Below are 21429 nucleotides of genomic sequence, written 5' to 3' on the forward strand. Positions count from 1 at the left end.
TGGGAATCAAATAGAGGGAACAAATGCAGATGATATTAAAGGAGGTAGAATTCAAGTCCTCTGTGACAAGAAGAATGACATGGGAAGAAAGGGGTAATAGTTAAGAGTCTAGGACAATTCTCACATTTCTTATATGGCTCACTGCATTGCTTATGGTTCCTTTCATTGAGATGGGGCATGAAGTGGGAAGATCAATTTTTGGGTGGTAAGATGATGAGTTCAATCTTTGACATATTAAGGTTTGGGGAGGGAGGAAAAGATGGCGGAGGAGTAGGGGACCCTATTCCAAACAGTCCCCAGAATTGAGCTGGATATCTACTAGACCACTCTGAACACCCACGAAATCAGCCTGAGATGTAAGAAGATATATCTGGATCTCTACAAACAGAATATCACAGGCAGTTGGCTTCAAGGTAAGAAGCAGGGAGCTGTGATTCCACGGGCAGATATCAGCAGATAAACAGAAGGGGGAGGGAGCCTTCAGGATCCTGCACTGCCAGAGCGCGAAAGCCTCCTGCGCTGGGGAACGGGCACAGACTCGCTGACCGGTAGCGATGGGGAAAGGACTTTAGGGCAGCCCCCTGGGCTGAAACCTGGAGCGATGGGGCCGCACGTGTGAACTGGGGGCAGCTGGTGGTTTTAGAAGCACAAAGGGAAAAGACATGCCCCAACCTGGAGGCGAGGACTAGGAGTGTTGCTGAGGGGCACACAACCCAGGACACTGCAGTTTTTAGCAGCACAGACAGAAACAGAGATAGTGTGGCCTGGAGAGCTCACTGAAGAACAGACTCCAATTTCTCTGTTCTGAGGCAGAGGGTTGGAAACAGTCTCTTCTGCTCCGACTCTCGGAAGAGACGCAGAAAGCCACCAGGGAAAGCTGCCGGAGAACAAAAGCCCCCCAAAAACGGTTTTCACTGAGCCCATCCCCCCACACACAGGGGGCAGGGCAACTCTGCCTGAACAGGGTTGCCTGAGTAACAGCGCGGCAGGCCCCTCCCACAGAAGACAGGCTGGGAGAACAAGAGGCCGGCAACCCTTGGGTTATAAACAGATGCATCTTGCTTGGGTTATAGTCAATAATTTGGACTCTGTACATTCCCTCAACCACCCCTCAACAGAATGACTAGGAGGAGGAACCCCCAAACTAGGAAAGACTCAGAGACTGTGACTTCTGTCCCAGATTTACAAATGGATACAGATATAACCAAAATGTGGGAAATGGACTTCAGGATAACAGTTATGAAGACGATAGCTAGAATGGAGAAATTGATTAATGGCAACATAGAGTCTCTAAGGGCAGAAATGAAAGCTGAACTGGCAGCACTTAAAAATGCTATCAATGAGATCCACTCTAATCTAGATACTCTAACGAGTAGAGTAAACGAGACAGAAGAACGAATTAGTGATCTAGAAGACAAACTGGTAGAAGAGAAGGGAAAAGAGGAGGCCTGGGAGAAACACCTTAAAATTCATGAAAACAGAATTAGAGACATAAGTGACACCATGAAACTTTCCAATGTCAGAATTATTGGGATCCCTGAGGGGGTGGAGAGAGAAGACTAGAAGATACATTTGAGCAAATCATAGCTGAGAACTTCCCTAATCAGGGGAATGAAATAAACATTCGTGTTCTAGAGGCAGAGAGGACCCCTCCCATGATCAAGGAAAACGGACCAATGCCCTGGCATGTAATAGTAAAATTCACAAATCTTAGAACCAAGGAAACCATCTTAAGGGCAGTTGGGGGAAGAGATTCCTTACTTACAGAGGGAGGAACATCAGGATAACGTCAGACCTCTCCACAGAGACCTGGCTAGCCAGAAAAGCCTGGCAAGACATATTCAGGGTACTAAACGAGAAGAACATGCAGCCAAGAATACTTTATCCGGCAAGGCTGCATTTAGAATGGATGGAGAAATGCAGAGCTTCGAAGACCAGCAGAAACTGAAAGAATATGTGACCACTAAGCCAGCCCTGCAAGAAATATTAAGGGGGTTTCTGTAAAAGGAGAAAGACCCCAAGAGTGATATAGAACAGAAATTTACAGAGGCAATCTACAGAAACAAGGACTTCACAGGCAACATGATGACAATTAATTCATATCTTTCAATAATCAGTCTCAACATGAATGGCCTAAATGCTCCCATAAAATAGCACAAGGTTGCAGATTGGATAAAAAGACAGGACCCATCCATATGCTGTCTACAAGAGACTCATTTTGAACCTAAAGATACATCCAGACTGAAAGTGAAGGGATGGAGTTCCATCTTCCATGCCAATGGACCTCAAAAGAAAGCTGGGATAGCAATTCTTATATCAGGCAAATTAGATTTTAAGCTAAAGACTGTAGTTAGAGACACAGAAGGACACTATATCATTCTTAAATGGCCTGTCCAACCAGAAGATCTAACAATTGTAAATATTGATGCCCCCAACATGGGAGCAGCCAACCACATAAGCCAACTGTTAACCAAAATTAAGAGTCATATTGATAATAATACGTTAATTGTAGGAGACCTCAATACTGCACTGTCAGCAATAGACAGACCATCTAAGCAGAAAATCAACAAAGAAACAGGAGCTTTGAATGACACACTGGACCAGATGGACCTCATAAATATGTACAGAACATTCTACCCTAAAACAACAGAATACTCATTCCCCTCGAGCACACATGGAACTTTCTCCAGAATAGACCACATACTGGGTCACAAATCAGGTCTCAACCGATACCAAAAGACTGAGATTATTCCCTGCGTATTCTCAGACCATAATGCTTTAAAACTGGAACTCAATCACGAGAAAAAATTTGGCAGAAATTCAAACACTTGGAAGCTAAAGACCACTCTGCTTAAGAATGTTTGGGTCAACCAGGAAATCAAAGAAGAACTTAAACAATTCATGGAAAACAATGAGAACGAAAACACATTGGCCCAAAACCTGTGGGATACTGCAAAGGCGGTCCTAAGGGGGAAATACATAGCCATCCAAGCCTCACTCAAAAAAATAAAAAAATCCCGAATTCACCAACTAACTCTACACCTTAAAGAACTAGAGAAAAAGCAACAAACGATGCCTAAGCCACGCATTAGAAGAGAAATAATTAAGATTAGAGCAGAGATCAATGAATTAGAAACCAGAAACACAGTAGATCAGGTCAATGAAACCAGAAGCTCATTCTTTAAAAGAATGAATAAGATCGATAAGCCACTGGCCCGACTTATCCAAAAGAAAAGAGAAAGGACCCAAATTAAAATTATGAATGAAAAGGGAGAGATCACAACACCAAGGATATAGAAACAATTATTAGAAATTTTTTTTATAAATTTATTTATTTGAGAGAGCGAGAATGAGAGAGAGAGAGAGAGTACATGAGAGGGGGGAGGGTCAGAGGGAGAAGCAGGCTCCCTGCTGAGCAGGGAGCCCGATGCAGGACTCGATCCCAGGACTCCAGGATCATGACCTGAGCCAAAGGTAGTCACCTAACCAACTGAGCCACCCAGGCGCCCCAATTACTAGAAATTATTATCAACAACTATATGCCAATAAATTAAGCAACCTGGAAGAAATGGATGCCTTCCTGGAAACCTATAAACTACCAAGACTGAAACAGGAAGAAATTGACAACCTGAATAGGCCAATAACCAGGAATGAGATTGAAGCAGTGATCAAAAACCTCCCAAAATACGAGAGTCCAGCGCCTGATGGATTCTATGGGGAATTCTACCAAACATTCAAAGAAGAAATAATACCTATTCTCCTGAAGCTGTTTCAAAAAATAGAAACAGAAGTAAAGCTTCCAGACTCATTCTATGAGGCCAGCATTACCTTAATCCCCACCCTATCAAAAAGGAGAATTTCAGACTGATATCCCTGATGAATATGGATTCCAAAATTCTCAACAAAATCCTAGCTAATAGGTTCCAAAAATACATTAAAAGGATCCTCCACCACCACCAAATGGGATTTATCCCCAGGATGCAAGGGTGATTCAACATTCACAAATCAAATCAATCAATGTGATAGAATACATTAATAAGTGGAGAGAGAAGAACCACATGGTCCTCTCAATTGATGCAGAAAAAGCATTTAACAAAATACAGCATCCTTTCCTGATTAAAACTCTTCAGAGCATAGGGATAGAGGGAACATTCCTCAATTTCATAAAATCCATCTATGAAAAACCCACATCAAGTATCACCCTCAATGGGGAAAAGCTGAGAGCCTTTGCCTTAAGTCAGGAACACGACAAGGATGCCCACTCTCACCACTGTTGTTCAACATAGTGCTAGAAGTCCTAGCAACAGCAATCAGACAACAAAAAGAAAAGGCATCCGAATCGGCAAAGAAGAAGTCAAACTCTCTCTCTTCGCAGATGACATGATACTTTACGTGGAAAATTCAAAAGACTCCACCCCCAAATTACTAGAACTCATACAGCAATTCAGTAATGTGGCAGGATACAAAATCAATGCACAGAAATCAGTTGCTTTCTTATACACTAACAATGCAACCATAGAAAGAGAAATTAGAGAATCGATTTCATTTACAATAACACCAAAAACCATAAGATACCTCGGAATAAACCTAACCAAAGAGGTAAAGAATCTATACTCTAGGAACTATAGAACACTCATGATGAAATTGAAGACTAAAAGATGGAAAAACTTTCCATGCTCATGGATCAGAAGAATAAACGTTAAAATGTCTATCCCACCCAGAGCAATCTATACCTTCAATGCCATCCCGATGAAAATTCCAATGACATTTTTCAAAGTGCTGGAACAAACAATCCTAAAATCTGTATGGAATCAGAAAAGACCCTGAATTGCCACGGAAATGTTGAAAAGAAAAACAAAGCTGGGGACATCGTGTTGCCTGATTTCAAGCTATATTACAAAGCCGTGATCACTGAGACAGCATGGTACTGGAACAGAAACAGACATATAGACCAATGGAACAGAATAGAGAGCCCAGATACGGACCCTCAACTCTATGGTCAAATAATCTTCGACAAAGCAGGAAAAAATATGCAGTGGAAAGAAGACAGTCTCTTCAATAAATGGTGCTGGGAAAATTGGGCAGCTATATACAGAAGAATGAAACTCGACCATTCTCTAACACCATACACAAAGATAAACTCAAAATGGATGAAAGACCTCAATGTGAGACAGGAATCCATCAAAATCCTAGAGGAGAACATAGGCAGTAACCTCTTCGACATTGGCCACAGCAACTTCTTTCAAGATACATCTCCAAAGGCAAGTGAAACAAAAACGAAAATGAACTTTTGGGACTTCATCAAGATAAAAAGCTTCTGCACAGCAAAGGAAACAGTCAACAAAACAAAGAGGCCACCTACAGAATGGGAGAAGATATTTGCAAATGACACTACAGACAAAGGGCTGATATCCAAGATCTACAAAGAACTTCTCAAACTCAACACCCAAAAACCAAATAATCCAGTCAAAAAATGGACAGAAGACATGAACAGACACGTCTCAAAAGAAGACATACAAATGGCTAACAGACACATGAAAAAATGTTCATCATCATTAGCCATCAGGGAAATTCAAATCAAAACCACATTGACATACCACCTTACACCAGTTAGAATGGCAAAAATTGACAAGGCAAGAAACAACAAATGTTGGAGAGGTTGTGGAGAAAGGGGAAGCCTCCTACACTGTTGGTGGGAATGCAAGTTGGTACAGCCACTTTGGAAAACAGTGTGGAGTTTCCTCAAAAAATTAAAAATAGAGCTACCCTATGACCCAGCAATTTCACTACTGGGTATTTACCCCAAAGACACAGATGTAGTGAAAAGAAGGGCCATATGCACCCCAATGTTCATAGCAGCAATGTCCGCAATAGCCAAACTGTGGAAAGAGCCGAGATGCTCTTCAACAGATGAATGGATAAAAAAGATGTGGTCCATATATACAATGAAATATTACTCAGCCATCAGGAAGGATAAATACCCAACTTTTACATCAACATGGATGGGACTGGAGGAGATCATGCTAAGTGAAATAAGTCAAGCAGAGAAAGTCAATTATCACTTATCACTTATTTGTGGAACATAAGGAATAGCATGGAGGACATTAGGAGAAAGAAGGGAAAAGTGAAGGGGGGGAAATCAGAGGGGGAGATGAACCATGAGAGACTATGGACTCTGAGAAACAAACTGATGGTTTTAGAGGGTAGAGGGGTGGGGGAATGTGTTAGCCTGGTGATGGATATTAAGGAGGGCACGTATTGCATGGAGCATTGGGTGTTATATGAAAACAATGAATCATGGAACACTACATCAAAAACTAATGATGTACTGTATGATGACTAACATAACAAAATAAAATTAAAAAAAAATATTGAGGTTCGGGTCTACAGGATTTCTAAGGGAATATTTTAGTTGGCGGTTTTATATAAGAGTCTGAAACTCATTTGAAAGAAGGGAGGAGAGAGAGATTCATCAATGTATAAAAATGATGGTTTGAAACCATGGACTGACATGGTAGGAGGAGATACCAATAACAATTATTTTGGAAGGTCTGTCCAAAACATTTACTTTTTCTCTAAGAACTCTCCCTCACCTGATCCACAGGTAGACATATTTGAATGGTGTGACTTTGCCATACTGTCCTAATTGTCATAACTAGTTTGTTCATATGGGACTAATCAGAATATATCAACTAGGGGATCTGATATTGAAACGTCCTTGCACAATATCTCTGTAAGTTGTTTGGCTGTGGAAATGTAAATTCAGGAAGTATGGGGCAACCATATTTGGCTATGAAAAAGCTAAACAAATTAAGATGAGAGGAATGGAGGCAAACCTGGAGAGAGAAGAGAGAGAAAAGCTCTAAATTGCCTAATAGTTTTTTTGACTCTGATAGCCTTTCACAAAGCCTTCGTTCTTTGGGGAACCCCCCCTCCCCGCAGTTCTTCCAATAAATCCCAATCCTTCCCCTCAAACATCCCATTTTTTTTTCCTTAATGTTGTATGGAATGAAAATATTACTTACAAACAGAGGGAGAATTAGAATATAACTACTTTGAAAGCCTTAATAAAAGTATGAATCCAGGCAGTAAGTAATAATAGCTGCTAACAAAACAAAAACTAAGCAATCAATTATTACATGTCTCCTAGGTGGAGTTGGACAGTATCACCTACGGTGAATCACTGCCAGAAAATCAAACTTGGGTCTGATCAAGTCTCTAAATCTAACTAACAGTTTATAGGAAACACAGGGTCCAGAAGAGCATGTTAAACTTCACCTTGGGGATAAAATCAGTAATATCCAGACTGTGACAAGCATTACCAGACAAATTACCTTATTTTTTTCATGCAAAAAAAGAGATGGGAGGAGGTTGGAGGGTGATTCAAAAAGTTAAATGAGAGTTAAGGGACACATGAATCAATTTTAACATTTAGACCTTATTTTGACCTTGGGTCAAATTTGTTAAAAGGTATGCTATATGCAAACAATGAATCATGGAACACTACATCAAAAACTAATGATGTACTATATGGTGATTAACATAACATACTAATAATAAAAAAAAGTATGAGATAACTAAAGAAATGTGTTCCCTGACTGGACATTTTATGATATTAAGGAATTATTGCTTTTAAATATGATAATGATGCTATGACTATTTTTTAAAATAGTCTTTTACCCTTTGAGATACATACATCAGTAGTAACAGATGAAAAATATAATTTCTGGGATTTCCTTCAAAATTATTAGAATGTGGCAGAGCAAAGCAAGGAATATAGATGAACTAAATTGGCCCTGGAATTGATAATAATTGAAGCTGAGGGTTTATTATATTATTCTCTCTACTTTTTATGTGTTTAGAATTTTCCATTATAACAAGTTGGTTGTTTTTAATAACAGCTTGACATACCCAGGAAATGGCATCTGAATATCAATGTAATATACCATGTCAATAAAGGATAAAACCCACATGATCATTTCAATAGATGCAGAAAATACATTTGACATTTGTCCAGCTAGAAATAGAAAGGAACTTTCGCAACCTGATAAAGGTCGTCTACAAAAAAAACAAAACAAAACAAAACAAAACAAAAACCCAACAGTAAATGAGGTACTTAATTGTGAAAGACTCAGTGCTTTCCCTTTAAGAACCAGGATGCCTGCTTTTGTTATGTCTGCCAGACATAATATTCTGCCAGAAGTTCTAGCCAGCACAATTAGGCAAGAAAATTAAATAAAAGACATTTAAGTTTTAAAGGGAGAAGTAAAACAATCTCTATTTGTAGATGATATGACCTTGTATATAGGAAATCCTAAAAAATCCACTAAAAAACAATTAGAATAATAAATGAGTTCAGTAGTTTTCAAGACATAAGATCAATATACAAAAATCAATTGCATTTCTATACATTAGCAATGAACAATCTGAAAATGAAATTAAGAAAACAATTGCATTATATTAGGATCAAAAAGAATAAATATAACACAAAAATAAAACAAGAATTAACAAAATTTATAATCTGAAAACCATGAAACATTGATGAAAGAAACTAAAGACCTAAATAAGTGGAAAGAAATGTCATGTTCATTAATCAGAAGGCTTAATATTGTTACGATAACAACTTGCCCCAAATGATTGACAGATTCAATGCAATCACTATTCAGATCCTAACCTGCATCTTTTTAGAAATTAACAAGCCAATTCTAAAATACATACGGAAGTGCAAGGGAATAAGAATGGCCAAAACAATCTTGAAAAAGTACAGTGTTGGAGGACTGACACTTTCTGATTTTAAAACTTAGTACAAATCTACACTAATCAAAACAGTATATACTAGCATAAGGATAGATATATAACTGAGTGGAATAGAACCAAAAGTCCTGAAATAAAACTTTCACTTGCAAGAATGGAAAGTGCTCTTTCCACTAAACAGTGATGACTGAGAGAAAAGAAAAACATCTTTTTACCAAGGAAGAGGGAGATGTAGGCCCGTTGGCCATACTTAATTTTGATGGCTTTAATATATATCTCATTAGAAAAAAAGTAAGTTCTTGTCCATACGTAAAAGAGTCCATGAAAATCAGAACACACAGAGAAAAGGAAAGAGGAAAAAGGACACTAATTACAACTACAGTGATGAGGACAATAAAAGCCAACATTTATACAACATTTACTAAATGCTGGGCCTATTTCTAAATATTTTCAACTCACTGAGTCATTGAATACTCCAAAAATCATAAGTACCACAAAAATCATAAGTACCATTATTATTATTCTCATTATATAATGAGAAAACTATAACACTAAGAGTTTATGTAACTTACAATCAGGTTGTTTGGAAGTGTTAAGACAGGGGTTCTCAACACTAACTGCACATGAGAATCATGTCAGTAGCTTGTAAAACAGCTAGTGATCAGTTCATATCTCAGACCAATTAAATCAGACTCTGTGGTGGGGTTTTAAATCTCCCCAGGTGATTTCAATATGCAATCAAAGCTAAAAACCACTATATTAAGGCCCAGTTCTTACTCAGTGATTGGAGTAAGAGGCCTCCTCACCTAATAGTACAGTGTCCTCTGGTTTAAAGACAGTGATTTTTCAGAAAGTGGTTCCCAGAGTCATTGCATGAATATTGAAATGAAAGTGAATTAAAATTGTCAGGTCTCCATTAAGACCCTGGATCTGTGTTTTAACCACCCTACAAGGCAACTCTGATGCTAGTTCTAGTTTGGGAACCAGTAATACAAGGATTAGGGCAACTTCCTCTTCTCTTGTATCATGGCCTAGGAGACTAGAGATGTGCATTTTTAGTACAAAGTTCCGTCTCTAGATTATCCACTGGCAAGTGTTTTGCCTATGAAGTCCTTAGATTCTTCAGTTGTAAAGTGAGGAGAAAAACAAAAATCTCTCAGATGTTCTCTAAGGTTAAAACTCTGCTTTTGGATAATTCTTCCCTGATTTTCAGAACTGATTCAAATTCCCTGATAGAAGGAGATTTTCCTAAACCATAAATAAGTGCATTCTAATTTCCAGACACGAGAAGTCAGTATAGCAAAGTGATTAAGAGCATGGGCTCCTCGCTCTATCTAGGTTTGAATCCCATTTCCACCTCCTCCTATCTGATCTTAGAAAAGTTTTTAATTTTGTGGGCCTCAGTCTTTATTATAAAATTGGATTCCTATTCATACCTACATCTTAGGCTTATAGCAAGGGTTAAAAAAAAAGTGGTTATAGAGCACTTAACATTAACTCAGGCACACACTGAGCTCTCAATAAATGAAAGCTGTATTTATAATTATTAGTATTGTTTTTACACACTGGATATTGCACAAAATTTGAATTTCAATATTGCCCCATTTTCAGGCATACCTCAAAGGCAGGTATGAATGAGAAAGTTTTGGAAATTAGAAGAGAAAGTGACTATAGAGGACATTGGGCTGTGAGCAGAGATTATATGACAAGAATGAAATCCTAGGATCATTCTATCTTAGAGCTGGCGGGGACCTTAATTACCTTCTAGGTCAACCCTCCATCCTTGTGGATCTGGAGAAAGGGGCCATGTTGGGGTAGAGTCTTGGCCTTGAGGGGCAGCAACTTATGAAGCATTAATGGGTGGGGTCCTATTAATGGATGTGACTGGGGTTGGGCTACTCCAGAGGCTTTCCACCTACAAATAGACTACTATTAATTCAGAGTGAAAATAAAAGCCAATTTAGGAGAGAGAAGATTTGGGATGGAGGAAGTCCCACATTGTCTTAACCATCAAACCAAATGTTAAATGCCCTCCAATTCACTGGAATCGCTCCTGAAAGTAATCCATCTTGCATACTGACAGGTGTTTCACCCACTGGAAAGTTCTGTGTCAGACACCCACAAGATTTATCTCCTGTGCTACAAAATCCCCCATCCCTTTCCAGTGCCAAATACTGATTTTTAAAATACACGTGAGATGAAGGCCAATGAGAGGGGAGGATGCAGAATGGACTTAAGGTTGAGAGAGTAACACAGTGCCCCCTGAGGAGGGCACTGGAAGGTATTCTTGGCTATGGGAAGGCAAAGTGGGGTGCTGGTACCTGAGGCCAGAGACATGAGAAGTAATTGCCAGGTATAGAAAGCAGATGGGGGAGAGTGTTGAGGACAAACTGTACTCTCTTAACAATTTTATGTATTTCCAAACCCTGGTCTGTAATAATCTGCTACTTTCTCAGAAGCAGAGGAGAATGCTAAGAAAAAGACCCTGAATCACTGTAGTAATACAATTGTCTCAGGAAACAGCCATAGTAATTTTCTGGGGCTGGTGAAACAAAATTCGGAGGCTACAAGTCCAAAATCAAGGTGTTAGCAGGGTTGGTACCTTCTGAGGGCAGTGAGAGAGAATCTGTTTCATGCCTCTCCTAGCTTCTGTTGGCCTCAGGCATTCCTTGGCTTACAGATGGTGTTTACCCTGTGACTTCACGTTATGTCCTTCTGTATGTGTCTGTCTCCCTGTCCAAATTTCTCCTTTTCATAAGGACACAGTCATATTGGGTTAAGGCCCACCCAAATGACCTTATCTTAATTTGATCATTTGCAGAGACCCTATTTCCAAATAAGGTCATATCCACAGTTATTAAGAATTAGGACATTATTACCTTTTGGAAGGGAACACAGTTCAATCCATAATATAGCCCTTGCTTTGCTCTCATCTCTGGCTAACATGAGGCCTATGTAAACTTTCCTTGGTTACTCAATTTCTTGTGTCTTCAGTGTTCTGTCTCTAATTCAGAGCTGTATGGCTTCCAGGCACATTCCTTACTGCCTTCCACCTGGAGAAGTATGGGTGGGGATCCCGGTACCTCTCTGCAAGGCACTCTGTCTAGCAGAGAAAAGCCTCAAAGTCCTCTTCCTAGAGCTGTTGACAGGCAACTGTTGCACAGAGAAAATGTAGATCTGGGGGAAACCTCAGGGGTCATGTGGTCATACAATAGAAGAGTGGACTGGGACACAAAAAGTCACTCTTGTTCAGGTGCATGGCAGAACCAGTTACAAACTCAGTGTCCGTATTTGAAAGGCAGCACTCTTTCTATTCGGCTTTTGACCAGTTCAGTATTATATCAGGCACTGTAAAAGAGTCAAAGGAAGTATAATATTCCATTGAGTTAAAGATGTGCATTATTAAACATTTTTAAATCTTTGGAATAGAGATGCTATTTATAATCAATGGTGAGTCTAATTGGAAACATTTTCTTTTTTTTAGTGGAATACTACAGTAAACACACATCTTATTGGGTGTCTTAAATCCAATAAAATATAATTTAAGAAATAACCCCAACCTTCCAGGTATCTCTCCTCTAATTAGGAAGATAATATTTTGTTATTTGATGTCATAATAAGCATTATTAAGACAGAATATAATTGAGAAGTTTGCACTAACAACTTTGGCTATAGAAGGCAAAAAAATTAAGAAGGAGAAGGAGGAGGAGAAGGAGAAGAAAAGAAGGAGGAGGAGGAGGAGGAGGTAGTAGAGGAGGAGGTAATAGAGGAGGAGGAAGAATTATTGATTGAAAATGCAAAACCATCATCCCTACCACTCCCTTTCTAAATCCTTCCAGTGTCTTCTTCTTGCTCTTAGGATAAAGGCAAACTCCTAAATTCCTTACATGGAACACGCAGCTGGGTATGTCCCAGCACTTCCTAAGTTCCCATCCTCATCTTGCACCACACTTCACTTTCTCCACAGCAGTCCTCTTTTTTTTTCAGTCCATCATATTTCCATGCCCCTTCCTTCCCACCACAGGAATTTTCCAATGCTGTTCCCTCTTCTTGGAGTGCTTTCCTTACATTCTTCAACCAGGTAACTCTTAATCCTTCTTCTGATTTCTTTAAAAGAATCACTTCTTTGGAAAAACCTCTAATTCCCTGAATAGGTCAAATTGGTTCCTTATATGCTCTCAAAGCAACATTTATCTTTTTCTTCGTAGCCCTTGCTATGGATACATATTTTTATACATTAATTTGATCATTTGAATAATACCAGTTTCTTCTATTAGACTTGAAGCTCCTTGAGGCTGGATTCCTGTCCATTATGTCCCAGGACCTAGCATAAAGCCTGGTACATAGATGATGCCAATAAATATTTGTTTTTGAATGAATGAATGATGAATCTGTACTTGTTCATAGAAGATGTCATGGTAGCTTTACGATTTGACCTTCATCTTGAAAAATGATGGGCAGTGAGCATAAAGAATATCCCAGTCATTGGGTCACACAAACATGAAGTAAAAGCCCAATTCTGCCTTCAATGGAATTATTGAGATCATTAAATTAAATAATATATAAAACACCTGTGCAGTCTGGAATGTGGATAACACTTAATAAATCACAGTCTTTGTTGTTGGTATTACTTGCTTATCTCTAAGAGGCTGTTTGGAGGTAAGGGTCATGCCTAAATCGGTACTTTTGTACATTTGTAGTACCTTCTGCCTGCCACGTGTCCATAAACGTCCATTAACTGAATGCATGGCATTGAAGTTAAAGAAACGTTTCTGGGGCAAGTACAGGAATGACTGAATTTGCTTTGTGCCTAGATCTACATCTAAATAATAACTGTAAAAGCCGCCTTTATGCTTTTCAAGAAATCATTTATGAATGGTAGGGAATCTTTCAGAATGGTAGGAAACTTTATCCCGTCTCTCTCTCAGTGTTGATGTTCCTCATGCAGCATCTGTGGTTCAGCAGCATTTTCAGATTTGTCACCAGTTCATGGTTTAAGTGGGGAAAGGAATCCCTAAATCAAATCATGGGGCTGGGATTATTAATGCCATTGGCTTATGAATTTCCACTATACCCCCCAGGGCTATTCACAAGCTCTTGGCTCCTAGCTACTTTATCTGACTATCATTTTTGGCTACAAGCCTCTTAATATATAAAATTTGACACAGTGTGTTTAAGAATAAATTTCTTTTCTCTCATTATCCCTAAATTTTGATGAGTCTTTTAAATCCATGAATATTAACATTTTTTCAGCATAGAAACATTTTAATCTCTTCTTTACCTTTGATTATTGCTTTTAGTTCTGTTTTATAGTACTATTTGTCTGTGTATTAGATAGAGAATTGTCTCTAATTCTCTAAATGTCCTTATAGTTTTGTTCTTTTTTGGTGAATTAACTTTTACTTTGAGATCATTGTAGATTCACATGCAGGTGTAAGAAATAATACAGAGAGATCCCATACACCTATTGTTCAGTTTTCTCCTGTGGTAATATCTTGCAAAATTATAATACAGCATCACAGATAGGATATTGACGTTTCTACAATTTACCAATCTTATTCAGATTTCCCCAGTTTTACTTGTACTCATTTGTCTGTATATGCGTACTTAGTTATATATAATTTTAGTACATGCATTGGTCCATTTTCCACCTCCACAGTCAAGACACAGAAGAGTTCCATCACCACAAATGTCCCTGATGTTGCCCTTTTATAATCACACCCAACTCCTTCTTGCCCCAGTCCTCACTTTGCTCTTTTTCTCTACATTACTTTCATATTTGTCTACCACATTACTGATTGGATTTTCTGCAATATCAATCCTGCTCTTCACTGCTTCCAGTATAAATAGTAATTCTACAGACATACTCTTTTTTCCTTATAGTCCTTTTAAAAAATTTTATTCATATCTCCTGCTTTATTATTCCCTTTACCTTTTGTAGCTCTTTTCACATGAGCGTAAAATTGGGTAGCAGCCTGGGGAGTCATCTAACCCAGGGAGGCAAATTCTTGGAAAATATGCTGATAGATACTTCTGTAGTTCATATACTGCAAGCTTATGGCTTGCAGTTCTCTGAGGCACATATGACTAATCAATTGGATGTGGCCTACAAAAGCAAATCTGTTTGCCATTCCTGGCCTTTTCCAATCTAACATTTCACAAATGAAGAAACTAAGGACAAATATAAGAGAGTCTGTACCAAATTGTACAGGTAAGACTAGGAAATAGATCCATATCTGAAAATGAAATGGAAAACCAATGCCATTTGCATTCTTTTAGTTCCAAGTCTTTGCTTGGCCTCAGGGATGTTTTGCATCTAGGCTGGATGTATGGTACTTCTGGATGACAAAGAGCTCCCAGGAGGGATCTGCTGATAAAGCTATTTTTCAAAAGTGTTCTCTGCCTGAAGAATTTCCTGCCTAAATAAGGCAAAAGAAGGAAAGACTGTGGATCCCACCTTAATTTTATTTATGTTATTTGAGACTTCTCTCCCCACCTTTCTCTTAATGTAGTCAAATCAATCTTTAAAAGCAAGTAGGATTCAGTCTGGCTGTATGTAACTAACAATGCAAAACAGCACTAGTAAAATTGGATAATGAAAGACAGTTTTCTATCTTAATCACAAAGAATATGGCCATGTATTGTAAACCTCACTTCAGAAGAGAGGCAGTATTATTTAGTGGCTAGCACCATACATACTGGATCCAGCGTCTGGCGTTTGAAGCCTATCTCCAGCACTTTTTGACTGGTGACTTTGAGCAAGTTACTTAATCTTTTATTGCCTCAGCTTCTTCATCTGTAAAATGGGGATTATAATAGCAGTACCTACCTTACAACAATGTTGTAAAGATTAAATAAGTCAACATATACAAAGCACTTGGAAGGGTTCCTAGCATATAGTAAGTGATATATAAGTGTTTGCAATGGTTATTTCACCACATCCAGACATAATGTTCATAATGATCTTATGAAGTAGATACTGCTTTTCCCATGAGGGAAATAAAAACTCAGGAAGTTACATAATAAAAACAAGTAAGTACCAATTTTAAATAGAGGAGAAAAAGCTAATATTTCCAGTTTGGGGAAGTCATGGAACATTTCTTAGAAGACTAGGCAGATGAGTACATAGGGAAGGAAGGAGACCATTAAAATACGAATGGTTGAAAAAAAAAAGAACAAAACATGTCATACTCTGGGTGTCAGGTCTCCTGGGGGAGGATACCAGATGCCAAAGACTTAGACCAGCAATGCCATTTCATTCCTTACCTATTTATTGGGCATCAGTTAAATACCCACCATGATGTAATTATGATGAGGAACGTAAGACAGTAAAGAAAATATAACCCCAGCCTCAAATGTAAGTACTATGTATTTTTCTGGGAGAGAAGAAGTGGAGGGTAGAGATTGGTCATTTTCATGCCCTTTTATTATATTATTTTCTAATAAATTTCTCAGCACTGAGCAGGTGAAATTTTCTAAAGTGATAATATTTTGAGGTACATTCCTATTACTGAAAATGTCATGAGAGTTTGTCCTCTTAATGATGGTGTCAGAATAGGGGTTGCAAACTGAAATCCTGCAGGAGCCAAAAGGGATAATAAACCAATGAAGCATTCTAGGTATAAGTGCAAGAACACTAGGAATGTAAAAGTTGAGGTGTAGACCCATGGAAACCTGGGGAGTATACAGCCTATATAAAGGGCACCCACTCTTTACTTGTAGTGGGCTATTGCCAGGTCTTTTAAATCTTTGAGAGAATCCAGAAATTTGAGAATTTAATGTGAAAGCTCTTTATTTTTAAATACTGCTTCAAATATTATAAACAAAACTAGGTGTGCCAAACAAAACCTGTTTGAGTATCATTTTTTAGCACTTGGCAGCCAGCTGGGGAGCTCAAGCAATGACATACAGTGGGTGCTATTGTCATTCCAGCTTTCTGAGAAAACCCAAAATTCCTGCTCCAAAGCCCTCCTCCCAGATACCCTCTACTCTATCCTCTCATGCCCACTGGCTCCCCAGACAATAAGCTGGACAACTTAAACCAAGAGTCTTACTGCCAAGGTATTGCTGCTGAGATTTTCAAGTTTCAAGTCCCTGGTTTAGAGTGAGTCATCTCAGATTCAATTAGTGGAGAGTTCCTCTGGGTTTGTCACTATTGGCAGAGGGGAAATGACTCAGACAGTGGAGTATGCAGTGCCTAATGGGTCCAGCATGTGAGGGCTTTTGAGATTGCTGGGTATAGTGCTCATGGTGCCCAAAGGGAGCACAGAGGAGGGCTAGAGGTTGCAACATGCTCTCAGCTAAACTCACTGCTGGCTCTTTTTGACTAAAAAGAATTTCAGATATTTGCATCTGACCTCAAACATAAAGTAGGTCCAGCACCTCAAGGATATGTATTATTACAAGCATTCTGGTTCCTTCCCCAGACTTGTTTCCTTCTGTCTGCCCAAACTGTGCACTTTGCATTTGGTATCACCAAACTTTGCAGTTCTCCCAACCCCTTTTCTTGCTTCTATACCTTTGTAAATGCCATTTTGTCTTCCTGGAATGCCTTTGGCTTTAGATTTATATTTTGCCTTTGTATTTCACAGTACCTTGTGCATACACAGGCAGTCAGTAGGGTTTATACAGAACTGTATTGAATTGGAATACTACACAGCCCTGAAGTGATCACACTGTGACCTATCTCAATCTTGTGGGCCAGACCTAAAATGTCATTGACTCAGGCTCTGCCATCTAAGCCCTTCAGAGTTATTGGTGGGCATGAGTGCAGTGATTAGAGCAGAGAAAACAGGAATGCACAGATGATTGAAAAGCCAGTAGTTTCACCCTAGTGCTATCATTCACTCAAATCAGTAAACATTTTTTGAAAAAATACTTTGTCAGGCATTGTTCTAAGCACTTGGGATGTAGCAGTCAGGAAGAGGAATCTGTTCCCTGCTCTTCTAAAGCTTATATGTGGTAGGGGAGGAGAAGTAAATCAGTAAATATAAACATGAGAATACCAGGTAACATTAAATTCAATGAAGAAAATCCCACAAGATAATCTGATAGAGATAGAATAGGTGGGGTGGAGTTTCAGACAAAGTAGCAGGGTTGGTCTTTCTAGGAAAGCATTGTTTGTGCTGAGACGTAAGCGATGAGGACTCAACAATGCTAAGACACAAGGAAAGAAAGAGCATTCCCATAGAGGAAACAGGAAATGCTTGGAGCTGAGAATGAACTTGGTGTGTTCCAGAAAGAAAAGGGCCAGAATGGCTGGAGAAGCATTACAGAGGGCAAGAAATAAATTTTAAGAAGTAGTCAGGTGCCAGAGAATGAAGGGCCCTATGAGACCACAGTAAGGAATCTGAACTATTCTGAATGTGGTAGCAAACCAGTTTTCTACAACTTTCTTCATGTTATGACTTTCCTCCCCTTGGCACGGAATGCCCCATTGAAAGGAGGAGAAACAATAGAACGGAATAACTGAGGCTGAGAAGGCGCACTGGATGGCCCTTTGCTTATGAACCCAATTTCAGACCAAAAGGCCTTTATTGTTAGGGATCAAGGCCCTGGCAGTGCTATTAGGAGCTTGTAGACTCCATGACCTGCACTGCTTTTGAAACAATTAGACACGGGCAATGTCCTTTCTGATGCAAACAGGGATCCTTGTGGGCCTATATTCTTCCTTTGCATATAAAATCTATGAATATGTTATTTCTCAAACCTTAACATACATATGAAACACCTGCGGATCATGTTAATTTGGTAAATTTGGGGTGCCGCATTTCCCTTTTTTTTTAGCTGCTTGATGAATAAGTTTATTATCTTTATCTGAAAAATCTTCATAGAAAAATGTGGTTTGGTTTACTAGCTCTCAGCAGCCTGCTCCTGAGTGCTAAGGAAGCTCGCCTTCTTCTGAACTACCCAGTCTTTCTTCTGGGCAAGAGACATTTTGGGATGGCTCCACCTTTTCTTTTTTACTTCTTTCTTAGGCTTCTTCTCATAGACTAGATTCTCTCATCTAACAGTGTGAGCTTTCTTAAACATGTCATCCACCATGTCTGGAGTTATATCGTTTATGTATTGAGAGAATTGTTTCTTATAAGCATCTTCATCTTCTTCCATTAGGTAACACATATAATCTGCAACATTCTGACCCATGATGTGCTTCTGATGTACTTCTGCATTGAATTCCTTGCTTTCTCAATCATAACCAGGGAATAATTTGGTACTGTGAGGGGTAGACAAGCCTCCATCCACAGCTCCCTCGAGGGCCACAAAAACTTTATTTCCAGTAGCAGTTCTGGCAAGCCTTGCATCCAAATAGAGGGTGAAGGCAACAGGTTGACCATCAATGCTTTCCATATTGTATTCATCTCTGGTTACCTCCAGTTGGCCTTCATAGATCTTGTCCATGCCAAACCTGTTGAGAAGCCAGCAGACCAGCACCATGCCAATACAATTGCTGCATCATAATTTGTTAGGCCAACCTTCATATCATAATTTGGGAGTTCATAAGCATAAGCTGCACAAACTATCACATCTTCTGTATAGGCATAAGCAATCTGACAAATGATATTTCCATTGGTTACATGAACTATCATCCTGTATTTAGGTGTGTTGTGCTTATTTTTATCCTGAATTACCAAGCATTTCTGAGTATAGTAATCAGTTTTACCCTCTCATCATTTTCTAAATTTCACTTGGTATCTCTTGAAGTAAGCCTTATTCTTGACAACTTTTAACAAACCCCATCCTGCAGAACAAAACTGGTGTCTGCAGCTTGCTACAGACCAGCCAGGGTGTTGCATTTCCAGTAATCTCACAGGTGATGCTGAGGCATCATATAGTCAGATCATGCAGTCTGAGGACTATATTTTAAGAAGCTAGAACTAAGACCCCTTTGAGCAGGATGCAGTTAGATTCCTTCACCTTTCTCCAGTTTACCTGTTCAGATTCAATTCCCTTGGTTCCAGAGCTGGAGTGACCTGATATAAAGGGAAGTAGAAGATGAAAATGGATCAGATACAATTTGAAATCATACCTAGGGCCATGGGATCCTGAATTAAATAGTAAGGCCAGATGGACCATGTCAAATCAAAATCATATACATGTTAAGTAGTCACTCTAGGTGCCCCTCCTAAGCACTAGGGCCATTTGTTCCAGACTCTCTTAGAAGACAGAAGACAATTTGAAACCAAACCTGAGCCCTGAGCACCTAGGACTAGCCAGTGGGGCCAGCTGACCCTGATCAAATGGCACCCCATTTCTGTCTCCAGAAACACCACGCTCCCTAGCCTGCTCCTGCCAGGAAAGCTCTCTTTGTATTTCTTCAAAGTCTTGCACAGGATATTAGCCACTTCCTTCTCTATAATTCATCCTTCCACTTTGCCATCTGGAATATTTCTCTTTTACAAGTGCCTAAGTTGTAACAGTTTGAGGCAGTTGAATCTTAAATTTGCCATTTTGGGTAATTTATTGTTTTTAATGCTTTCTTCCCTAAATTCAGATTCTGTGGTTTGAAACAGACTCCAGCCAGGATTTCTGCTTCCTAGTTGGATATCTGGTGGTCTGCCCTTTCCAGGTCTTTTCTGGGTTTATTTTTCAGCTTCCCACTGGTGCCTACCAAGGGTTTCTTCAAATCACTCCTCCCACTGCATCCATTAGTTTCCTCCATCCCATCACTGTCCTGAATGCCTTGGTCAGACCCCTTATGGTGGGAGCTAAGAGAAGGCTACTGGGGACCAGTAGGCTGTAATTTCGATTGTAACACAAAGGTCTTGCTATGCCTAAAACATCTTCCTACTGATACTCTAAATCCTACCTTTAAAAACCCTTTGGGCTATGGTCATATAAACAATAGGTAGAAATAAGTGCAAAATAAACAATGAGATTTGAGGGGAAAGAGACCTCACAATTGTTGGATATTTCTATGTGTAAAACTCTGGACTGATAGAATAAGAAATATCATCCCTACTCTGCAGATGAAGAAACCAAGGCTCCAAATAATTTTCCCAAGGAATCCTGAGTTACAGAGTGGTGGGGTCAAGACTTGAACTAGATCTAACTCAAAGTCCATGTGTTTGTCATCAGGTTAGTATTGGAGGGTTAGATGAGGAACAGGACACCAGGCAGAGGATGAAAACCAGGTTCTGGGGGTATTCAAGGGTGGGATAATCAAGCATAATCAAGCCAGGAGGCAGAATGGGCACAGAATTTCCAGAACAAGGTACCAGCTACTAGATAGAAGCTTCATATTGAACTAACCTTGGCATTATTTCAAGATTTTATGAGCTTCTTATTTATGGAAAGAGCTGTACTACCAGGTGGTTACCTGAAGCTTGCAAATAAAAGTGAATGGCAATAATCTGTTTTACCGAAAATTTGAGTAGGAGTGAGACAAGATTAGTTGATCCCTGGAAATTTTTCCATGATTCTCTTTGAAGAGGTATGTTTAGGTAACAGTACCCTAGTGGTTCTCAACCCGTGGGAGCTTTGGAACAGTTAGTATACCTGGGCCCCATCCAAGACCAATTGTTGGGTTTCTAGCTGTGGGACCCTGGCATTTATGCTCTCTGCAGCTATCCAGGACTGATAGGATGCCAGGGTTAAAACAACAGCCTCAGGATAAACGAGCTTACTATTTTTCCTTGCTCTGAGAAGGACAGAGTTAAAACACTGCACAATTCT

At 39.3% G+C, this 21429-nt stretch overlaps 1 pseudogene; it reads right to left on the minus strand.

Annotated features, from left to right (window-relative positions):
• Positions 1 to 18606: 18606 nt before the first annotated feature.
• Positions 18607 to 19550, minus strand: LOC110585444 (annotated as a pseudogene).
• Positions 19551 to 21429: the final 1879 nt, after the last annotated feature.

The sequence above is a fragment of the Neomonachus schauinslandi genome, chromosome 7 (assembly GCF_002201575.2).
Source record: "Neomonachus schauinslandi chromosome 7, ASM220157v2, whole genome shotgun sequence".
Lineage (NCBI taxonomy): Eukaryota > Metazoa > Chordata > Mammalia > Carnivora > Phocidae > Neomonachus > Neomonachus schauinslandi.